Source organism: Engystomops pustulosus, chromosome 3, assembly GCF_040894005.1.
Source record: "Engystomops pustulosus chromosome 3, aEngPut4.maternal, whole genome shotgun sequence".
NCBI classification, from domain to species: domain Eukaryota; kingdom Metazoa; phylum Chordata; class Amphibia; order Anura; family Leptodactylidae; genus Engystomops; species Engystomops pustulosus.
Window position 1 is genome coordinate 197,699,253 of NC_092413.1, and position 15,935 is coordinate 197,715,187.

Below are 15,935 nucleotides of genomic sequence, written 5' to 3' on the forward strand. Positions count from 1 at the left end.
CCCCCCCCCCCACATTAACTGAATCAACAAACAAAACTGGTGTCAAACATTAGTGCTACATTTGTACTGGTTTGTGTAGCAAAAATTTTCGTTTGTGTCGCTATCATTTTTAATATATTCATACTTTTTTGCAGAGGTCATTTCTTCAAAAGTATAATGTCTTTGTTAGCTCCCCCTGGTGATCAAGCCAGGGAAGTGTCACTAGGTTTATTTTTTACCAGTTCATACTAAAGACCTTAAACACCTGAACATACCTTAAAAATGATAGCGGTACAAACAAAAAATTTTGCTGCACAAACCAGCACAAACGTAGCACTAACGTTTGACACCAGTTTTGTTTGATTCGATTAATGTGGGAGGGGGGGCTGGTTGAACTTTTGAACTTAAATTTTTTGTTCATATATTCAAATCAAAAGCAGCTCAAACAAAAATTTGAGCAGCACAAACCAGCACAAATGTAGCGGAATTGTTCGGTCCCAGTTTTGTTTGATTTGGGCAATGTGGGGGGGGGGGGGGGCTGGTTGACCTCTGATGATCTCTGGAAACTTTCATTAAAATCTTAAAAACAATACGATAGCAACACAAACGAAAATTTCTGTTGCACAAACCAGCACAAACGTAGCACAATCGTTTGACACCAATTTTGTTTGATTTGAACAAGGTGGGGGGGCCAACTTCATTTAGGTCAAAGCCACTTCTCAATGTCCCTGTGAACAATGCAAATTCCAAAGTTCTTATCAGTCCTTTGGGTTCACCAGTGCTTTAGCTTTAACCCACAAATCTCAATGGGGGTCATTTACTAAGGGCCCGATTCGCGGTTTCCCGGCGTGTTACCTGAATATTTCCGATTTGCGCCAATTTTCCCTGAATTGCCCCGGGATTTTGGTGCACGCGATCGGATTTTGGCGCATCGGCGCTGGCATGCATGCGACGGAAATCGGGAGGCGTGGCCGAATGAAAACCCGACGGATTCGGAAAAACCACCGCATTTAAAAATCAAAAAGTGTTGCGGAGCTTGCACTTACCTTCACTAGGAATAGGCCGGTATACTTGAGTGCGTTCCGTGGCAGCAGCGCCACCTGGTGGACGTCGGAGGGACTGCCTTAGTGAATCCCGGCCGGACCTGAATCCACCGCAGAGAACGCGCCGCTGGATCACGAATGGACCGGGTAAGTAAATCTGTCCCAATGTTCCTTTGACCAATGCAAATTCCAAAGTTGTCATCAGTCCTTTTGGTCCACCAGTGCTTTAGCTTTAACCCAAGATCTAAAGCCACATCTCCGTGTTCCTGGGAAAAATACAAATTCCACACCTGCCAACATGGGCCCACCAACGCATTCTGGATTCAACTAATACCTTAATTCCTGTGCCCTGCCATCTGTTATATTCTGGATATAAAAAACCTTTTTCTAGCTCTGGATCGAATCAGAGACATTTTAAGGAACAGTAGGGAGCAAAAAGGTCTATAATTGCCATATGCAGCTGCAGAATGCCCATATACATCCTGGAACTAAATCCTTCTTTTCTGGTGGTCACATCCCAACACATAGTAAAATATTCTGTTTAGCAGATGAGCGCCTATTGCACGAGGGCCAAAACATACAATGGCGTGCCGCACAATTGCTTTGCCGTTTTTTCCATTCTCAGTATTCTCCTCTCATTTTTCTACCACATGTCTGAGGACAAATACGTTTCCTTCACTGTAAGCATCAGAGAAACCTTCAATTTAAACTGTTTCCTAGGACCCCAGCTGTTCTGTTCATGTGACAAATCTCAAAGAGAAAAATTACAATGATTATATATACTTTGGGCTGGAAATTATTTGATTGTTTGCCACTGGAGACTTCCTACTGTCATATCAACTGAAATCTCTCACAACTAATAAACCAGAATGGATCAATGGATATTTCATCATGGCTCGCCCAGCTGCAGGATCTCATCATGTTCTGTGTGTTTGTCTTCAATTAGATTTAAAAGGGATTGGCAGTAGGTGGCACGGTCCCTTTGTTAGATTTTGTCGTCTGACAGGAGATGAGTTTTTCCGCAGACACCACTATTTGGTTCATCCATTGCCTTATTTTTTGGGGTTTTTTTAAGAGATAAAATAAGAAGCTACAATACGCCGTGATAAACAGTTCCATACAGTCCATGTGGTTTTACCTTCCACCTACGCATAACCAGCGCTGTAGGTGATAACACAGAACAGATGTATCCCGCCGCCCTCCACCCTCTTCTGAGAAATTGCTCTCACTCTTTTTAAACATTTGATAGGCAAACACAATCAAATAGGAAAACTATTGAATTTATGATTCATTTTTGGTTTAAAATGTTCAGCGCTGTGAAAAGTAAAAGCCCCCGTGTTCACGTTATTGTGAGCTGTCAATGAAATGTGATATCAGACATCATTGCCTTGTAATAGCTGAAATACATAGATTTTTATTTAAACATAACTTTTTTTTTGGGGGGGGGGTTGTTTTTTGCTGGACAAGATTTATTTTTTTCTTCTTCTGGGTACTCAATACTATCTATTTTATTTATGGAATTTGAGTGTAATTATGGGTGTAGTATTCTGTACTCATAGACTGTGAGAGCTTTTGTGTCACACCTTTATCCTCTTGTGTCACCCCCTCATCCTTATAGACTATAAGCTCTTGTGTCACCCCCTCATACTCATAGACTGTAAGCTCTTGTGTCACTCCCTCATCCTCATAGACTGTAAGCTCTTGTGTCACCCCCTCATCCTCATAGACTGTAAGCTCTTGTGTCACCCCTCATCCTCATAGACTGTAGGCTCTTGTGTCACCCCCTCATCCTTATAGACTGTAAGCTCTTGTGTCACCCCCTCATCCTTATAGACTGTAAGGTCTTGTGTGACCCCCTCATCCTCATAGACTGTAAGCTCTTGTGTGACCCCCTCATAGACTGTAAGCTCTTGTGTCACCCCCTCATCCTCATAGACTGTAAGCTCTTGTGTCCCCCCTCATCCTCATAGACTGTAAGCTCTTGTGTCATCCCCTCATCCTCATAGACTGTAAGCTCTTGTGTCACCCCCTCATCTTCATAGACTGTAAGCTCTTGTGTCACCCCCTCATCCTCATAGACTGTAAGCTCTTGTGTCACCCCCTCCTACTCATAGACTGTAAGCTCTTGTGTCCCCCCTCATCCTCATAGACTGTAAGCTCTTGTGTCCCCCCTCATCCTCATAGACTGTAAGCTCTTGTGTCACCCCCTCATCCTCATAGACTGTAAGCTCTTGTGTCCCCCCTCATCCTCATAGACTGTAAGCTCTTGTGTCACCCCCTTCATCCTCATAGACTGTAAGCTCTTGTGTCACCGACTCATCCTCATAGACTGTAAGCTCTTGTGTCACCCCTCATCCTCATAGACTGTAAGCTCTTGTGTCACCCCTCATCCTCATAGACTGTAAGCTCTTGTGTCATCCCCTCATCCTCATAGACTGTAAGCTCTTGTGTCACCCCCTCATCCTCATAGACTGTAAGCTCTTGTGTGACCCCCTCATCCTCATAGACTGTAAGCTCTTGTGTGACCCCCTCATCCTCATAGACTGCAAGCTCTTGTGTCACCCCCTCATCCTCATAGACTGTAAGCTCTTGTGTCCCCCCTCATCCTCATAGACTGTAAGCTCTTGTGTCATCCCCTCATCCTCATAGACTGTAAGCTCTTGTGTCACCCCCTCATCCTCATAGACTGTAAGCTCTTGTGTCACCCCCTCATACTCATAGACTGTAAGCTCTTGTGTCCCCCCTCATCCTCATAGACTGTAAGCTCTTGTGTCCCCCCTCATCCTCATAGACTGTAAGCTCTTGTGTCATCCCCTCATCCTCATAGATTGTAAGCTCTTGTGTCACCCCCTCATCCTCATAGACTGTAAGCTCTTGTGTCACCCCTCATCCTCATAGACTGTAAGCTCCTGTGTCATCCCCTCATCCTCATAGACTGTAAGCTCTTGTGTCACCGACTCATCCTCATAGACTGTAAGCTCTTGTGTCACCCCCTCATCCTCATAGACTGTAAGCTCTTGTGTCACCCCCTCATCCTCATAGACTGTAAGCTCTTGTGTCACCCCCTCATCCTCATAGACTGTAAGCTCTTGTGTCACCCCCTCATACTCATAGACTGTAAGCTCTTGTGTCCCCCCTCATCCTCATAGACTGTAAGCTCTTGTGTCCCCCCTCATCCTCATAGACTGTAAGCTTTTGTGTCATCCCCTCATCCTCATAGATTGTAAGCTCTTGTGTCACCCCCTCATCCTCATAGACTGTAAGCTCTTGTGTCCCCCCTCATCCTCATAGACTGTAAGCTCTTGTGTCACCCCTCATCCTCATAGACTGTAAGCTCTTGTGTCATCCCCTCATCCTCATAGACTGTAAGCTCTTGTGTCACCCCCTCATCCTCATAGACTGTAAGCTCTTGTGTCACCCCCTCATCCTCATTGACCAGTGATGGCGAACCTTTCAGAGGTCGAGTGCCCAAACTGCAACCCAAAACCTGCATATTTTTTGCACAGTGCCAAAACAGCGATTCAAACAGTAAACTTATTGCAAATTTCTTGCTCCGTGCCGTACCACAGCTTTCAATGGGCCAGAGGGCACGTCACTGGAGCTTCCCTTGACAGCCACCTAAACAGGAAGATTCAGGGGTTGCACAGAAGTGGCTCCAATGATAACCTGACCCTGTCCACACTACCTCTCTTCCTGCAGTCAAAGGATGCTCCACATTAAAATAATGCAAGTCCTGAGACTACAGGAGGATTCCTGTCTGGCAAACTCTGCCCTGGTGAAACAGCCTGAGTGCCCACTGAGAGGGCTCTGAGTGCCACCTCTGGCACCCGTGCCATAGGTTCGCCACCACTGTCATAGACTGTAAGCTCTTGTGTCACCCCCTCATCCTCATAGACTGTAAGCTCTTGTGTCACCCCCTCATCCTCATAGACTGTGAGCTCCTTTGTCACCCCTCATCCTCATAGACATATACAGAACTTCACATAGATCGGACACGGATCTTAAGGACCACAATGGTCTGAAATGCTTTAGATCTATGTGACGTTCTGAATATAAAGAGTGAAATTTTTACAATTTTTGCTCGGTCTGGATGCTGGAGCTCCTTCACTGAAATTCTATTAATGGTCTATGGCTGGTTCCCACACAGCTCTCCGTGCATCGACCTCATCATATACCGGTGATGAGGAACTTGAGCTTATCCCATCTACGGAGTAAAAGAATGGTTTTGTTTATTCTTTGGTACGATTACAGAAAGATCAAATGTCTTTATTTTATGTAGTATTATTATATTTTCACTGAATAAAGCTATTTCTTTTCTTCAAATGCCATCAAATGAAAAAACACCAATAGAATTGTAATTTTTTTGAGGTTTTGAATATTTTATATTTTTTTGAATTTTCTTTAATGAATAGTAAACAAAGAATTTCAGTCCTATTCTCTAGGCCACTAGATCCACTTCAAATAATGTTTATAGAAACCTTTAATTTTTTTTAGTTTTAAAGGGAACCTGTCACCAGGAGACCATTTTAGCACTCCCCCCGTCCCCACAGAGCATAGTACATACACTGCCAAAGTGTTTTTGTATTAAAAATTGGTTTTACAGAAAAAAAGATATGTTATATTGTACCTTTCATTAGCATCTGCTGTGTGACTAGGCAGTTGCCTATTGGGAGGGGCTGGAAAGGAGCAGCCCCCCCCCACCCTTGGGGAACAGCTACTCCATGTGACCTTTTCAAATATATGAAAACACCCATCGCTGGGCTTAGCGACGCCCCCTGCCTCTACAGCCAATCCCAAGTGTGGGGAGTTATTCATATATTTGAAAAGGTCACATGTTTCCCAAGGGTGCGGGGGGGGGGGCCGCTCCTTTCCAGCCCCTCCCAATTGGCAACTGCCTAGTCACACAGCAGATGCTAATGAAAGCTGCTATATAACATATCTTTATTTCTGTAAAACCTTTTTTTTTATACAAAAACACTTTGGCAGTGTATGTACTATGCTCTGTGGGGACTGGGGGAGTGCTAAAAATGGGTCTCCTGGTGACAGGTTCCCTTTAATACTAGCACATTTTATTTCATAGACAAAAACAGGTGCAAGCTAGTTTTTGGCAAGACATTTGAGGTGTTAAAGTCAAAGCTGATTCAATTGAATAATACCTTGTGCAGGGCCTGAAGGATCGTGACTCTAGGCCTCCTCCCTTAGGCCCTGCATCATGCATTTTCAATGATAAAGCCCAATAATTTAGCCAATTAAATAACATAAATCAAAGCTTCGTGAAGTTCCGGCTGCTAGAGACCATGTGGCATAAGACAACAAAGCAACCACTCTTTTGGACATGGGACATCCATGCAACAGTTAGAATAGTCAACCAGAAAAAAAATTGGTGATGTAGCCTAAGGCCCATTAATGATCACCCTATTTTTCACTATATTTTAGGGGAACATGACAGATGCTATTATGTAAATGAACTCTAAGGAGAAACGAGGGTGAACAGGAGACTTTCTTTTACTCTTGATTCCATTATGCAACGCAGGTGTGGACTGGACACAATTTTGCAGCCTTGATCCAGCTAATAATGTGTTCATCACTAAGATGAAGGGAGATTTAATGAGCAACAGGACATAATTTAAGATGTCCGTGAGGTCTACAAGAATTATATTTGGCTGGAAGAGACATGGTATTGGTGAACCTCATGGATAAGACAAGTAACAAGAACTACAACACATGGACACATCGGGGCACATTTACTTACCCGGTCCATTCGCGATCCAGCGGCGCATTCTCTGCGGTGGATTCGGGTCTTCCGGAGATTCACTAAGGCAGTTCCTCCGACGTTCACCAGGTGTCGCTGCTGCGCTGAAGTCCGCCAAGGTCCACCGGAGTTCACGATCCATTGCTGGGTGCAGGTAAGGGCGTGTCCAGCGAAACTTTTTGTCGCAGAAGGCTTACTACGACCTGAGTGAAACAGAGGCCCGTGAGTACCCCCAGCTAAAGGCGGAGATTCAGGCTCGTCTTGGGGTCACCATACAAGTTCGTTCCAGCCGGGTCCACCAGTGGGCTTACTCAGAAAAATTACCCCCACGCTCCCAAATGCATAACCTGATCCATCTTGTCCGGAAGTGGCTACAACCAGAGGACTGCACCCCAGCACAGATGGTAGAGAGAGTGGTCCTCGACAAGTTCACCCGTTCTCTGCCCTCTCGGCTCCAGCGGTGGGTTGGACAGGCCGGTCCCACAAAAGTTGAGGAGCTCGTGTCCCTAGTAGAGAGGTATCGGGCTACGGAGGACCTTCTACTTACCTCTCCCACACGAAGCAGTGCCAGTGACAGGGTCACCAAACCAGCTGGTAAGACTGCTACTGCGGAAAAGGGGAGACATGTCAGGTTGGGAGGGGGTTCATTGGGGGGCGTGGATACCCAGAAACCCAGTGAGGCTCGTGACAGAGGCCATGGCCGTATCCAGTGCTGGCGGTGCCATGAAATGGACCATATTGCTGCCAACTGTCCACTGTCAGTGGAGCCAATGGACTGCAACCAGACCCGGCGAGTGTCACTGTTTGCCCGGCCGGTTCTGGTGGCCGAGTCAGTCACGGATGCAGAACCCCAAGTGTGCATGGTCACACAGTGGAAGCCTTGCTAGACTCAGGGAGTCTGGTCACCCTGGTGCGGGGAACTTTGGTTGATCCTGGACTATACAGTGGGCGGAGAGTGGGAGTGTTGTGTATACATGGGGACACTCGCGAATATCCCACTGCTGTCATCAACCTACATACCCCTTGTGGTACTATTGCCCATGAAGTGGGGGTGGTGGGGACCCTGTTTCATGAGGCTATTATCGGCAGAGACTTACCGATGTTTTGGGACCTCTGGAGACGAAGACCCACCTCAGGTGCTGTTGCAGATAATGGACATCAGGTATGTCCGGCCTTGGCCCCTGAACCCTTTGAGGCCGATGTACCCACACCAGCAGTAGGGGTGGCCCCATGTGATGAATTCTCTCCCCTAGAGGTCCTAGCTGGTGAGGTCGAGGGCCACGAGGAGGTGGCCGACGTGCCGGACTTTGAGATTTCCCGTGAAAATTTTGGGGCTGCACAGCTACAGGACCCTACCTTGTTTAAAGGAAACCTACCACTGCTTGCATGATGAAATCATGCAAGCAGACCACCCTGTAGGCTACTTAATGCAGATGCCGGCACATAGTTTAGTTAGGCTCGGCGACCTTTAGTTTAGGTAAAAAAACGATTTTCTTATATATGTAAATGACCTCTCCGGTGCTACCCTACGTCATCTTCGGCTGGCGATGGCTTCCGATGTTTAATTACTCCCGCCTCCTTCATATTACCCGTCCTCCTTCAGGTGCCGAGAGCCGCGACGTCACCAAGCTCTCGGCACCTATCGCCGGCCGGCTGTCCGAGACTTTGTGTTTGCGCATGCGCGATAAGTGCCGAGAGCTTGGTGACGTCGCGGCTCTCGGCACCTGAAGGAGGACGCGTAATATGAAGGAGGCGGGAGTAATTAAACATCGGAAGCCATCGCCAGCCGAAGATGACGTAGGGTAGCACCGGAGAGGTCATTTACATATATAAGAAAATCGTTTTTTTACCTAAACTAAAGTTCGCCAAGCCTAACTAAACTATGTGCCGACATCTGCATTAAGTAGCCTACAGGGTGGTCTGCTTGCATGATTTCATCATGCAAGCAGTGGTAGGTTTCCTTTAAAGCACGGGAGAATGTTAAGGTGATAAATGGGGTACTCCAAATACCAGGGGCTGACAAAATATACCCCCGAATGGTGATTGTTGGGGAACTGTTGTACAGGGTCGACCAGATACGGGGTGAGGAGGTTGAGCAACTGGTAGTACCCCAATCTCACCGTAGGCTGGTGCTAGAGTTGGCACACAAACATGTGCTGGGAGGGCACTTAGGTGCTGAGAAGACCCAAGAGAGGATCCTGCAGAGATTTTTCAGGCCCGGGGTGTGGGAGGAGGTAAACCGGTATTGTAGCTCCTGCCCTGAGTGTCAACTTACTGCCCCGGTGTCCCACTTCAGGAGTCCTTTGGTCCCGCTACCAATCATAGAGGTGCCATTTGAACGGATTGCAATGGATCTGGTTGGCCCCATAGTCAAATCCTCAAGGGGGCACCAATACATCCTAGTTATCCTGGACTACGCTACGCGGTATCCTGAGGCGATTCCACTAAGGAACACCTCCTCCAAAAATATTGCTAGGGAGCTGTTCCAGGTGTTCTCACGCACAGGCCTCCCCAAGGAAATCTTGACTGACCAGGGTACCCCATTCATGTCTAGGGTAATGAAGGAGATGTGTAAGTTACTGCAGGTAAAACAGCTCCGCACCTCTGTGTATCATCCTCAGACAGATGGCCTAGTCGAGAGGTTTAACAAGACCTTGAAGGGGATGCTAAAGAGGGTGGTCAGCAAAGATGGGAAGGACTGGGATTGTTTGTTGCCCTATTTGATGTTTGCCATACGTGAAGTTCCACAGTCCTCCACGGGTTTCTCACCCTTTGAGCTGTTATATGGCCGTTCCCCACGTGGGCTTTTGGATGTAGCCAAGGAGACCTGGGAACAGGAGAGGACCCCCCACCGTAGTGTGATAGAACACGTCTCCCTTATGCAGGACCGCATAGAGGCGGTAATGCCCCTTGTAAAGGAGCACATGCCAAGGGCACAAGAGGCCCAGTGTAGGGTCTACAATAGGTCAGCCAGACTCAGGACCTTTAACCCAGGCGACAGAGTGCTAGTTCTGGTGCCCACCGTTGAGAGCAAGTTCTTGGCAAAATGGCAAGGACCATATGAGGTCATGGAGAAAGTGGGGGAGGTAACCTACAAGGTATCTCAGCCGGGGAGGAGGAAACCCGAACAGATATACCACGTGAACCTCCTAAAGCCATGGAGGGAAAGAGAGTCCCTGATGGCCATGGGAGTAGAAAAGGCGTCTGTCCCCAAGAAGGGGACACCGGAGGTAGGTGTACCCGATGCCAAGGTGCCTGAAGTACGGATCTCGGAGTCCCTCTCCAGGGCCCAGATTCAGGAAGCGAAGGAGTTTGTGCTCCGAAATGTGGATGTGTTCTCTAAGTTACCGGGACGATGTCAAGCATGACATCATAACCGAACCCCACATTCGGGTACACCAAAAACCCTACCGGGTCCCCGAAGCACGCCGGCTTGCCATATCCAACGAAGTCAGGCAGATGTTAGACCTGGGGGTTATCGAGGAGTCTAAAAGTGACTGGTCGAGTCCTATTGTGTTGATTCCCAAACCTGATGGTTCCCTACGGTTCTGCAATGATTTTAGGAAGTTGAACGAGGTGTCCAAATTTAATTCTTATCCCATGCCCAGGGTTAATGAATTGATAGAACGACTTGGACAGGCTAGGTTCTTCTCCACCCTTGACCTGACAAAAGGGTATTGGCAGGTGCCCCTTACTGACAAGGCCAAAGAGAAGACCGCTTTTGTTACTCCTGACGGGCTTTTTCAGTACGTGGTACTCCCCTTTGGGCTACATGGGGCCCCCGCCACATTCCAGAGGTTAATGGATCTCGTGCTAAAACCTCACCGGAGATATGCCTCGGCCTACCTGGATGACATCATAGTTTATAGTACCGATTGGGAGAGTCACCTGGCCAAGGTGCAAGCAGTGGTAGACTCCCTGAGGGCAGCAGGGTTGACAGCAAACCCCCAAAAATGTGCACTGGGTCTGGAAGAGGCCCGTTACCTGTGGTACCGTATTGGGTGAGGTGTCATCAAACCCCAAGTAAATAAAGTAGAGGCGATCCAGCAGTGGCCACGACCTATGAGCAAGAAGCAAGTGAGGGCTTTCCTAGGCATAGTGGGCTTTTATCGCCGATTTATCCCTGATTTTGCTACCATAGCGGCACCCCTGACTGACCTAACCAAGGGTAGCAGGGTGGTGATGGTCAAGTGGAGTGAAGAGGCTGAGGGGGCGTTTCAGCGACTTAAGACGTTTTTGTGCGAGGGACCGGTACTGATAACCCCTAACTTCACCAAGACCTTTATTGTGCAGACTGACGCTTCGGACGTGGGCTTAGGGGCTGTCCTGTCCCAAGTAGTGGAGGGTGAGTAACATCCCGTGACATTCCTGAGCCGCAAACTCACACCCCCTGAGAAGAACTATAGTATAATTGAGAGGGAGTGCTTGGCGATAAAATGGGCTCTGGAATCCCTGAGGTATTACTTAGTAGGGCGACAGTTTACACTAGTGACCGATCACTCTCCCCTCACCTGGATGAGTCAGGCCAAAGAGAGGAACGCCAGGGTCACAAGGTGGTTCCTAATGTTGCAGAATTTCAAATTCACGGTGGAACATCGAGCAGGAAAGCTGCATGGGAATGCCGATGCCCTGTCTCGTACCCACTGTCTGATGGCCAAAAGTGTTCGCCCCCACAGGGTCAAACAGAGGGGGAGGGTATGTGAGACACTGAAGGGGTTAACTGTGGATGGGCGGTATGTTTCCCCTAGGTTTTGCTATTATGCAAGGCCTTAGTGCTGAGGTTTGTGTCCAGCACCTTGGACACAGGTGGTGGGAACAGCCCAATTAGCCTCATAAGGCCGCTCAGCAGAGCTGGAAGGGTTGTCTCTCTCTGGAAGGAGGCTGGAGAGCACACAGCCCTGACCTCTGTGCCTGGAGCAGCCAAGTGATTTTGTATAGTGGTGAGTTAGTGAACACCTGTATAGTTAGCACCCTGACAGGTAGGATTTTTGTTTATTTAATGCCTGAATGTGAAGGCTGTTTTATTTTGCTGCTGCAATAAACGCAGGCGAGACTTGTTTTGGACTGTACCTTGGTGTCACTGTCTTGAACTGCATCACAGCACCCCGCTACCACGGTCTCTACTGGGCCAAATCTCCCACAACACCTTTAACGAAATAAACTAGATTTAAATAACTGAAAATCTTTGCATACCGTACAAGTGATTTGTTTTGTATTTTTTCCCCTAAAATCAGTTTTTACAAATCAGTTTAATATTTTTTTTTTTATTTAATTACAACTTTTTTTTTTTTTTAAATTCTTTAATCACAATAAAATGATATGAAACTTCATCTTACTAAAATAAAAACTTACCCAGGGTGTTTTTTTTAAATTTAATTTTGACCTGACTCATTCAAATTGATGAGCAGATAAACTTACTTACCAATTACTGTACCAAAAACAGATGACAGATAGCACAGGTAAATCTTCTGCATCCTACCAATCAATTTCAAACTTTAATTAATATTTTTTTTTAAGTAAATCACTTCCTTCATTAGTCCCGATTGTCTAATGACCACTCTTTTTTTCCAACTTTTAATTTTTCTTTTTACATCAACAAATTAGGACCTCCGTTCTGACTATGCCGATACGAAAGTGTCACTAATTGTGTTTTAAGTTGTAATTCATTGACCTTCTTATTAATGGCGCTTTTGTACCAGCCTACAGTAAATTTTCATTTACAAGCCTCGATTCTAATGGCTCCTTGGAGAATTCACGTTACTGATTATTACCTGGCGCCAATTGGTAAATCTTGCAGGATCATTAATTAAATGGATAGAATGGCGGCAATGTAAGATGCTGAGATTGATTATTGAATTAAATCCTATGGCAGTAAACACTTAACTTTGAAGCAATGTGAAACCTTATCGGCAATTTGTGTAAAACTTGAAAAATAAACATCCCAGTCGTTTGCCGCCACTTATAACATAAGCAAACGGGGAAAGATGATTAACTTATGGATTTCTCATTACCCATCAATTAAAAAAGATCCGGGAAAATCTAAATCTAAAGTCTAAATCTCTCATTACTTTGTAATATTATTTTAATTTGAGTGTGAAGGAATTACATTAAACTATTTTTCTTTAGCGGAAACATGAAAATGTTCTCCTTGAAAAATAATTATCATGTAATTGACATATAGAGTTAACTAGGCAGAAGATGAGTTTTCTACATTTGACATCCAGCCGTAATGAGATTACTGTGTTATTGAAGAGAAGTTTTATTACTAAAAATCAATGACAGTTTTGACCGGTTGTGTTTTTATGTTCATTTTGAATTCATTTGTATCCCTGTTTAAAGGAAACCTACTGTCAGGAATCGACCTATTAAGGCAGATCTGATGGTGGGTTTCTACGAAGCTAAGCTCTAACTTACCTTTTGCTAATTCTATAACACTTTCTAAGCTTAACTACACTTTATATAACTGATATGCTTATTTTTGGGTAAAGTTACAGGGCTACTGGGTTACTGGACAAGGGCTGGACAGTAGCCTCTGGCATTCCACCTACCTACTTGGCTTCCTTCTTCTCACCGCCGACTAAGTATTTGTAGCCGATGGTGAGAAGTGTAGTTCAGGTGTACAAAAAATTGGGCTAAGGATATGAAAAAGGGTATGAATTCGTGATATCTAATATACATTATACCATGATTTTCTTGTTCTATTCCATCCACGGCAGACGGGAGACATAACATGGATACGGGTATGTCAACATCGCATTATTTGCACATGCACTGAGCACTTTATGGGGCAGATTTACTTACCCGGTCCGTTCGCGATCCAGCGGCGTGTTCTCTGCGGTGGATTCGGGTCCGGCCGGGATTAATTAAGGCAGTTCCTCCGCTGTCCACCAGGTGGCGCTGCTGCGCTGAAAAGCATTGTAACGCGCTGGAGTTCACCGGCTCGAGCTGAGTGAAGGTAAGCGCTTCCTAAGCAACACATTTCTTTTTTTAAATGCGGCGTTTTTTCCGAATCCGTCGGGTTTTCGTTCGGCCATGCCCCCCCCCATTTCTGTCGCGTGCATGCCGGCGCCGATGCGGCACAATCTGATTGCTTGCGCCAAAATCCCAGGGCAATACAGGGGAAATCGGCGCAAATCGGAAATATTCGGGTAACACGTCGGGAAAACGCGAATCGGGCCCTTAGTAAATAACCCCCTATGTGTTAAAAAGGATGCATTGGCATCCTGGACAATATCGTCAGCATTTGGTGCACGTTTTTGCCATACTTTGTCAATTCTGTGCATGAATTGTATGATTATTTTTAAACTTATGCGATATGACCCTTGAGCATTGACCATTTCACTCTCCCTGTCGCTCATGTTTTTAAAGTTCCTGTGTGATATCCTCACTATCCGTTTGTATCACCCCCTTGTGGAATTTGTGTTTTTAAGTAAATGTATTGATTAATAAAGATTTCATATATTTTTGACTAAATTGGTTTAGTGTTGTGTTTGTAGGTGTGTAGTTCAGGTGTAGTACACCTGAAGGGTAGTGCAGGTCAGAAAGTATTAGCGAAAGGTAGTTTAGGGATTAGCACATTCCTAGGAACCTATCATTAGATCATACTCCTTAGGCTGGATTCACACGACCGGTGCCCGCCGTACCATAGCATGGCGGGCACACGGCAGCGCGCGGGGAGAGGAGGAGGGGGAGAGCGCTGTTCACCCCCGCCCCTCTCCATAGGGATATATGGCGCACGGCGCCGTATGCCCTGAAAAAATAGGACATGTCCTATTTTTTCACGGGGCACGGAGCAGTACGGTGCCGCACGTGCGCTGCACCGTACCGCTCCCGTAGGGCGCCATGCGCCCATTGCCGTCTATGGGGGACGTATATCGGCCGTATATACGTTGGCCGTATATACGTCCCCCTTGCGGTAGTGTGAATGCAGCCTTATTAAGTGAACTGATAGATCCCTACAGTCTCTGAAGCCAGCAATAATCTCATCATATCGTGTCTGCTGGCTTCAGGGTTGCGCAATATTGGAAGTAAAGAGTATGGCTGCTGCTGCTTCATGGAAGCGTGGAAAAGTAAGTACACGGTATGATTGGATTTTTTTCTTCACAAGAAGGGGGTAGGATGAACTGGAGGAAAGGGGGCATAAATTAATGGGTAAATATATATGGGAGGGCTAGAGATAAGGGGGTGTTATAATGCTCCCTTTGCTTATTCTTTTCCCCTTTTGGTAGCCCCCTACTTAAGAGCACAGACAACTAAAAAGGAGGGGTTGTTAGAGAGAAGGCATTATGCGGTGGGATTCAGGATAGGGCATCAAGAAAGAGAACTTTACAAACGCGGCAGTTACAGAAAAGGAACTGTTATAAGAAGGGGACTCTACAATTGAAACCTGTAGGGAAGGAAGCATTATTAGGGGGGCAGCTACTTGAAATTGGGCATTATAAGATGGCAGATAAGGGGGCATTATATACTGTAGGTCGGTTTTAGGTACACAGTAAGAGTGAAGCAAATATTCTTTTGTTTTTCCAGGTAACATCTATGGGGGGGGGGGGGATAGAGCGCACAACCCCAATTGGTCCCAGTAAAAAAGAAATTGTATGCAGCTGGTTCCTGGTTATGAAAAGTCTGGGGAGCACTGCTTTACAGAACTCCTAGAAGAGACAGGAGTCCTTCACATAGTGGTCGCAGTAGTAGATTATAATATAGGTGGTTTGGGCGGTAGCCAAGCCTTCTAGGGGGCCCATGGCCACCCAAACCACCCGCTAAATTTTATACTCAAAAGGAGTTTCACCCATGAAATCCTCATGCATCTGTTCCTGCTCTCAATACACACATACACAAGAGCCATTTCAGGACCTTTGACGGTCCTCCACACATCCTCCATTCTTCAAGAAGCTTGAATCTAGTATCCTGTAGAAAGTGATTCCAACCTTGTAGGGGCTATAATATATATACAGCCCAGGGCCCATGGCAGTCTTAATCCTGCCCTGAGTGGTTGTCTGTGAGAGTCATGACTTCTTCTTCCAATTCAAAACTCTGGCACTAGGACCCTGTTATCACTGCAACCTCTTCATCACCTTCTGTTTATCACACCTCCTGCTTGTAGCCACTCCTATCCTGTACATAAATTCTGTTTTGGATTATACAATTTATCTTCACTAGGG